The sequence below is a fragment of the Tachysurus vachellii genome, chromosome 15 (genome assembly GCF_030014155.1).
Source record: "Tachysurus vachellii isolate PV-2020 chromosome 15, HZAU_Pvac_v1, whole genome shotgun sequence".
Lineage (NCBI taxonomy): Eukaryota > Metazoa > Chordata > Actinopteri > Siluriformes > Bagridae > Tachysurus > Tachysurus vachellii.
Window position 1 is genome coordinate 20,822,547 of NC_083474.1, and position 7,898 is coordinate 20,830,444.

Consider the following 7,898-nt stretch of genomic DNA (forward strand, 5'->3'; position numbering starts at 1 on the left):
TATGTCCTGTTTTACTTAACATAACATGACATGACTAAACATAACATGACATGAGTTAACATTTAAGTATTTACTGTAAATGTACAAATAATTCTTAACAGTATTGTACTGTATTTTCATAAAACATTGTCATACTGTGTATTTTATTATATGACTGTAAATGTACAGTATTTCTTATATTTTAGCCACTTGATCTGTAATACATTATTATACTGTTGACGTGTTGCATTGTGGGAGTGATTTGGCGTTCAGTTTAAAGTTTGTGTGTGTACGGTTCAGAGCTGTGATGATGTGAACAGACATGAACAACACTTGAGTTGTCGAGGTAAGACCATCTTTATTCATTTGCGTTTTAATGTTGATTTCATGAACTGATTCATCTTTTGAACGTCAGTACGAATGATCTCTGTTCTCACTTCTTTACCCACTAACACCATTCATCACAATATACAGTCAATCTTACAGTGTCAAAAGGACAAGTGTAGATTTAAAGAGTCAGATTAATTTTAGTCTGATTTTTACAAATATCTTTCTTGTGTATATAAAAGTATAGTTTAAAAAGGAACACATTCATTTAAATTAATTTAAAACTTTTAAATGAAATTTAAATGACAGAAAGAATCCACAAAAGATAGTACAGACATTACTGTGAAGCAGCTCTATGGCTCTAAATGCTTAACAAGAAGGGATTAAAGAAAGAAAAAGTAAGATCAGTCTTTGTATCAGTCTTTATATCAGTCTTTGTGTCAGTCTTTATATCAGTCTTTATATCAGTCTTTAAAGCACTGTGAATCTCAGCTAATGGATCGAAACCTAAGAGAAAAAGGAGAAAACACAGAGTATAAGTTATACTCTTATGCTTTAGTGCTTTAAAATAAAGTGATTATTGATCATAAACATCTCACATACAAAAACTGTTGAAACTAGTACACTAACATTACTATTTTATAGAAACTCCTTCATCAATCAATTATTGACCTTTTCAATAGAATCAACAAAAAAGTACTTTCAAGAGTAAAGAAAAAAAAGAAAGAAAACAATTTAAGATTGTATTAATGAGACTTACCCACCGAGTATCACGTTCGGATCCCCCTTTATTAACTGCTTACGGTGTTACACACAGTCACAACTCAAAGGCATGGTCTCCGATTTTTGAGAAATGCTTCAGAAAACAGTCGGGCCGAATAATAAACAAAGATCAGAGCAGGAAGTTGGCGCATATTCACAGATTGGAGTTTCCTGAGTCAATAACTCCTGGGCTAAACGCTGTTACTACACAAATAACACCTCTTTTCTATTGTAGTAATGTAGAGAGGCAGCTACAACCGCGTTTTGTGTAGTACTGTAACAGCGTTTAGCTCAGGAGTTTGAGCTCGGGAAATTCAACTTTACTTAAGACGCCGAGGCGCTTTTTTCCTTCTCGATAGGTGAGTAATGTTGGTTTTGCTTTGTTACACAGAACTAATATATGCCGTCCATCATGATTATGATTGTGTGTCATTTTTGCTTGTTTGTTTATCTGCAATCGTATTGTTCTTCCCTTCAGCTATTATAAAAACACATTTCTTTCCATTAGTTACCTGGGTTGCGTATGTATGTGGGGCGGAGCTATCGATACAGGGGTGGGACCCATTTGGGTTAGGGGCGTGTTTGTTTTGGTGATTTCAAATGTTGACATTGGCTTTCAAAAATCGGAGACCCTACCTTTAACTGTATTGGTAGCGTTACACTGCCCTCTATTGGCCATTATATACAATATACACATCTCAATACATTTTTAGCTGGTGATATTTATTGAATTCTCAGTAACTGCTGAATCAGACAAGATCCAGACAACAAAACACATTTTATAAAATATATTTAAAGACATTAAAAACACTTTTGAATCTTTTGTTTTTTGTTAAAATACAAGGCTTTTGATTGGTCCGTTAAGATGAGATATAGTTCACGAACCATGACTCGAGAATAACGAGTCGACTCATTCATTTTGTGTTAACTGCGCATGCGCAACATCGCAAGCGATCATTAAACAGAAAAGATTAGTTCACCTTTTGAGTGGTTTGTTCATGGCTTCACTCGTTTTTGGCTCCTCGGCCACGTGACCTCATCAAGCCACTCGTTCACTCTTTTTTCGTTAAAATCCAAGGCTTTTGATTGGTCTGTTAAGATGAGATATAGCTCACGAACCATGACTCGAGAATAACGAGTCGACTCGGGGAGTGATTCATTCATTTTGTGTTAACTGCGCATGCGCAACATCGCAAGCGATCATTAAACAGAAAAGATTTGTTCACCTTTTGAGTGGTTTGTTCATCACGTGACAGCACCATAGGCTAAGGCAATGCAATCTGAGCCGGAAACATTTTAATTACATTCTTCTGAAGTGAACGAAATGACTCAGAAAAATATTTGTTAATTTTGCTGAACAAGATTCAATATACCGACTCAGTAAAATGATCCGAACTTCCCATCACTAATGAGATATTTTTAATGGCTACCGAAATGCAGAATCGTGATTTTTAAAATAACAAAGTAAATTACTTATGTAGTATTTTCGTTTTGCAATTATATATATATATATATGACGTGCACTGAGGTGAGAGGAATTAAAACAGGCAAGTAGACTGTTTACTCTTTATTTAACAACAGCCGTGCCGGCCACAACCTTCATCAGTCAAACTCACCTAACCAGAACAACACACTCCCAGGAAATCCCTCCGCCTCTAAGCGGGCACTATTTAACATAAGTATATGTGCGCTGCACAATATACTACATCCTCCTTTCTTATAATAAAAAAAACAAAAGTTTATCTTTAGCAGGAAAGATGTATAAGGTGTAAAAAGTAACTTGGCTTAAATAATATTTCCATGTGTATCAATCAGGGATACATTAAACTTAAGCTGAACTAAACATACCATTGTATATCTACCATGACCTCTTTTTTTTTTTTTTTTTTTTTTTTTAAACACAACATACACCCAGTATCGTATGCACTCATTGGCTTAACTCATAGTCCTTGAATCTCACCGGTGGCCTAATAACTCTAAACACTTCTGGTTTGACGTATCTGTGGAGGAGAAGAAGATTGCACACACGCAGTCTCATCAGCACCGGTAGGAGCGACCGGGGTGCTGTCTATCTCATCCTCAAGACTGTCCGGTTCAGTGTACACCTGAACGTCGCTAGGTGTCTTCCTTAGGTGTCTCCTGTTGCGTCTGTACTGTTGTCCTGAAGATGTCACTACGTCGTAGGAACGCGGTTCAGCACGCGTCGCCATGACAACAGCAGGACGCCATCCTCGTTCAGTTTGCATGTGAACAGTCCCACCTGACGACAGCAACGGAAGTTTCTTTGTGCCTCTGTTGTAATAAGCACGCTGTCTTCTTTGGAGGTCCTGAAGAGTAGAATGTGCATTAGTTGGTACTGCAGGTTGGAGCACTGTGCTTGAGCTGGGTAAAGTGCTTCTCAGGACCCTGCCCATAAGCAGTTGTGCAGGAGAATAACCCATACCTGTGACGGGTGTGTTCCTGAGAGTTAGAAGTGCTAGAAATGGGTCAGTGTTGGTTTGTTTGGCCTTCTTTAACAGGTGCTTAACAGTCTTCACAGTTCTCTCCGCCAGGCCATTTGACTGCGCATAGCCTGGGCTGGAGTGAGTGAGCTTAATTCCCCATGCTGTGGCGAACTTTCTCATGTCTTGGCTTGCAAAAGGCATATGGTCGCACACAATCTCTTTAGGTATACCCATTCTGGCAAATACCGATTTCATCTTGTTAACAACTGTGTGTGCCGTCTTGTCTCCGATGTTTTGTACTTCCGGGTATTTGGAAAAATAATCCACAACCAGAAGAAATGAGTGACCATTGATTTCAAATATGTCAGCTCCTACTTTCAGCCAAGGAAGCTCTGGGATTTCATGTGAGATCATCGGCTCCCTCTGAAGGCGAGGCTGGAACTGCCGGCAAGTTGCACATGACCATTTTCTCAATGTCTCTTGTCATACCTGGCCAATACCAGTGTACTCTGGCTAGAGCTTTGGTGCGTTGCATACCTTGGTGTGCCGCATGCAGCCTCTGTAACATGTCTGACCTCATTTTACTCGGTAGAATAATTCTGTCGCCCGCAAACATTATTCCTTCTCTTATTGACACCGAGTGTCTAATAGGCCAGTATTGTGTCACTTTTCTGTCAACTTGTTTTCTGTGATGTGGCCAACCATGCCTGTGAATGTCCAGCAATATTTGTAATATGATGTCGTTTTGTGTCTCATGCTTTAACTGCATCAGAGTCTCTGGGCTCAAGGCCTCTGTTGGCTCAAGGGCATAGATAACTTTTTCATCAAATATATCATCCTGTCTCTGTTGCTCATGTGTCGTTGCTCGTGAGAGTGTGTCTGCTATCAGTAGCTCTCTGCCTGGCGTGTAGATTGCATTCAGGTCGTAGCGTTGCAGCTGAAGTAGCATCCGCTGAAGTCTGGACGGAGCCGTTCCAAGTGGCTTTCTTAAGATTGCTTCCAAAGGTTTGTGATCCGACTGCACATTGACCTTGACTCCATAGGCGTATTGATGAAAACGTTTCACTGAAAACACAATAGCCAGAAGCTCCTTCTCTATCTGTGCATAGTTTTTTTCCTGTGTCAGTTAGAGCTCTGGATGCATAGGCGATAGGATGTCCCTCTTGCATTAGACATGCGCCTAAACCGTCCTTGGATGCATCTGCTTGTATCACGACAGCTTTCTTTGGGTCAAAGAATTTAAGAACAGGGGCTGTTACGAGCGCATTTTTTAGGTTCTTTACGGCTTCCTCATGTTCATGTTGCCATTGCCATAAACTGTCCTTTCTCAGCAGTTGTCTCAGCGGGGCTGTGGCCGTCGCCTCTCCGGGTATGTATTGTGCGAGATACTTGATCATCCCAAGCATGCGTTGCAGTGCAGGTTTGTCTGTGGGGGATGGCATGTCAACTATTGCCTTAACTTTTGCACTGTCCACTTTGACACCCTCTGATGTCACAACATGACCCATATATTTGACACTGTTCACCTTGTATTGGATCTTCTCTATGATGAATTTGACATTAGCTTCCTTTGCTCTAGTCATCACTTTTGCAGAATTTCGTCGTGTTCATTTTCCGTGGATGCAGCGATAATCATGTCATCAGCAATTATATGAACACCCGTGATGTCCCCAAATGTCTCACAGTTGCGCTGCTGAAAAACTTCACTCGCCGACTTAATCCCAAATGGTAGGGGCTTAAACCTATGGCGCCCCCATGGTGTGTTGAAAGTGCACAATAGTGACGACTCCTTGTCGAGCTTTATTTGCCAATAGCCGTCCTTCTCATCCAGCACTGTGAAGATTTTCTTACCAGCAAGTTTGCACAACACCTCATCTGCTGTGGGAATTGAGTAATGCTGTCTCAAAATGGCCTTATTTAAGTCTGTAGGATCTAGGCAAACCCTCAGCTTCTTCTTGTCTTTCTTTTCAGTGACCACAAGACTATTGACCCATGTTGTTGGCTCAGTCACTTGTTCAATAACATCAGCTTTTAACAGGTCATCAAGTGTGTGTCTCAGTCTATCCATAACTGCCAGTGGTACTTTTCTGCAGCCATGTATGACAGGAGTGACTGTAGGATCAATGTGGATGTGATGTTCTCCTGAGAACTCACCAAGTCCTTCAAAGACACTTGCATGTTGCTTTAGCAGCTCGTCTTTTGTAGTTGGGTACTTGACTGCGAGCGCATCAATGTCCATCCTTTTTATTAGACCTAATGCTTCACATGCATCCTTGCCTAGGATAGCTGTGTCTGAGTGGTTTGACACATAAAACAGCAGGTTGGATTTGGTTTGAGCATTGGAGCACTCCAGTGAGATTGTTCCCTCCGGTTTCAGTTTAACTCCACCGTACGCCACCAACACTGTATTTGTCGGTTTCAGTTGCAGGTTTACTCGTTTTTCATGCTTGACTTTTCTCATCAGTGTTTTGTACACAGCCTGCGGTAGTACATTTGTTTCTGCTCCTGTGTCTAACTTGAACTTAACCGACATGCTTCCTACATCTATGTCAGCATACCAGGAATTGTCTCTTTTAGCGCGTAGGTGGTCTATGTTCACTGTCCCAATGAAAAGTGAATCTATTTCTGAGCTCAAATTATGCATTTTCATCGTATGTGTTGCTTTTGTAGACTCACACATCTTTGCGTAGTGATTGAGCTTACCACACTTTCGGCACAAGACTCCAAATGCTGGGCAAAGCCTTGGTTGATGTGACTTTCCACATTTCCTGCACACTTGACCCTTTACTTTCTTGCTGTCACTTTGTACTTGTGGTTTTCTTCCTTGTTTCCACTGTTGATTGTCTTTGGACTTGTTCACTGCATGTATTGCTCTTTCTTGTGTTGTAGTACTCATTGCTTGTATTTGTGCTTTGGCAGTCTCCGCTGCTCTGCAGATGTCAATCGCTCTCTCAAGCTTGAGATCAGACTCTCTTAACAGTCTTTCATTGAGCCGTGTATCATTCAAACTGAATACAATCTTGTCTCTGATCATGTCGTTTTCTGATGCACCGAATTCACAGTCCTTGCTTTTCTGTCTCAACTCAGTCACATATTTCTCAATGGCAACTGACTCTGCCATGGGATGAGCCCAAAACTGATGTCTTTCAAACACAGTGTTTTTCTTTGGCTGGCAATATGTTTTGAATGCATATAAAATATCATCCACTGTTAGCTCTGCTTCATCCGCCTGTGCAACATTTAGTGTGTTGTATACATCTAGAGCGTCCTCTCCGAGTGCATGCAGTAAGATAGCTACCTGTACTTTAGCTTCCTTTTCTGCAGCACCACTTGCAGTCATGTATATTTGAAAGCGTTGTTCCCATCTTCTCCAGTTTTCGCTTATATTGCCTGCTAACACGAGCGGGGACGGTAGTTTAAACTGATCCATCTCTTTACCGCTTCCAAGCGTAGCCGCCTGCTCGCTCCCGCTAGCGTAGCCGTTAGCAAAAGTCCGTGGCTAACTCCGGCAAACAAAAAAAAATAAAATCGGCGCACTGGACCACTTCTGACACCATGTACTATTTTCGTTTTGCAATTATATATATGTATATGACGTGCACTGAGGTGAGAGGAATTAAAACTGGCAAGTAGACTGTTTACTCTTTATTTAACAACAGCCGTGCCGGCCACAACCTTCATCAGTCAAACTCACCTAACCAGAACAACACACTCCCAGGAAATCCCTCCGCCTCTAAGCGGGCACTATTTAACATAAGTATATGTGCGCTGCACAATATACTACAACTTAGTTTAATTTAAGTAAAATTATAGACTTAAAAATATACTCATAAAATTACAAATACCCCAAAAAATGTACTTAATTACAGTTACATGAGTAGTTCCCTTCAGCACTGTTAATAACTGCCGACTTGAAGGATTTAGGTTTGATGTTTGTAACAAATAAAGGGCTACAGGTGTGTTTTGTGTTTTATTGTTTGTTTGAGCATCTTCAAATCTCAGCAGCTTCATTATCCGAATCAGATCTCTGGCTCCTCGGCCACGTAACCTCATCAAGCAAGAATAAATTTCTCTTAGGTCAATAATGTTTAAGGAACTAGGTTTAAGGCTCCGTAAACACACAGGGTCACTTTAGTGTGTGTAGCTGCTCTGCCTCCTGTCCAGAGATGGGGGACTCGAGTCATATGACTTGACTCGAGTCAGACTTAAGTCGCAAATTTGAGACTTGAGACTTGCTTGACAAATAGTAAAAAAAGACTTGACTTGACTTTGACTTGAGATTCAAGACTTGAGACTTACTGTACTTGTGATTGAGTTAAATTGAGTTAAATGACTCGAAATAACTTGTTGTTTTTTTTTTGTTTTTTTTAAATCTGTTTTTGAACG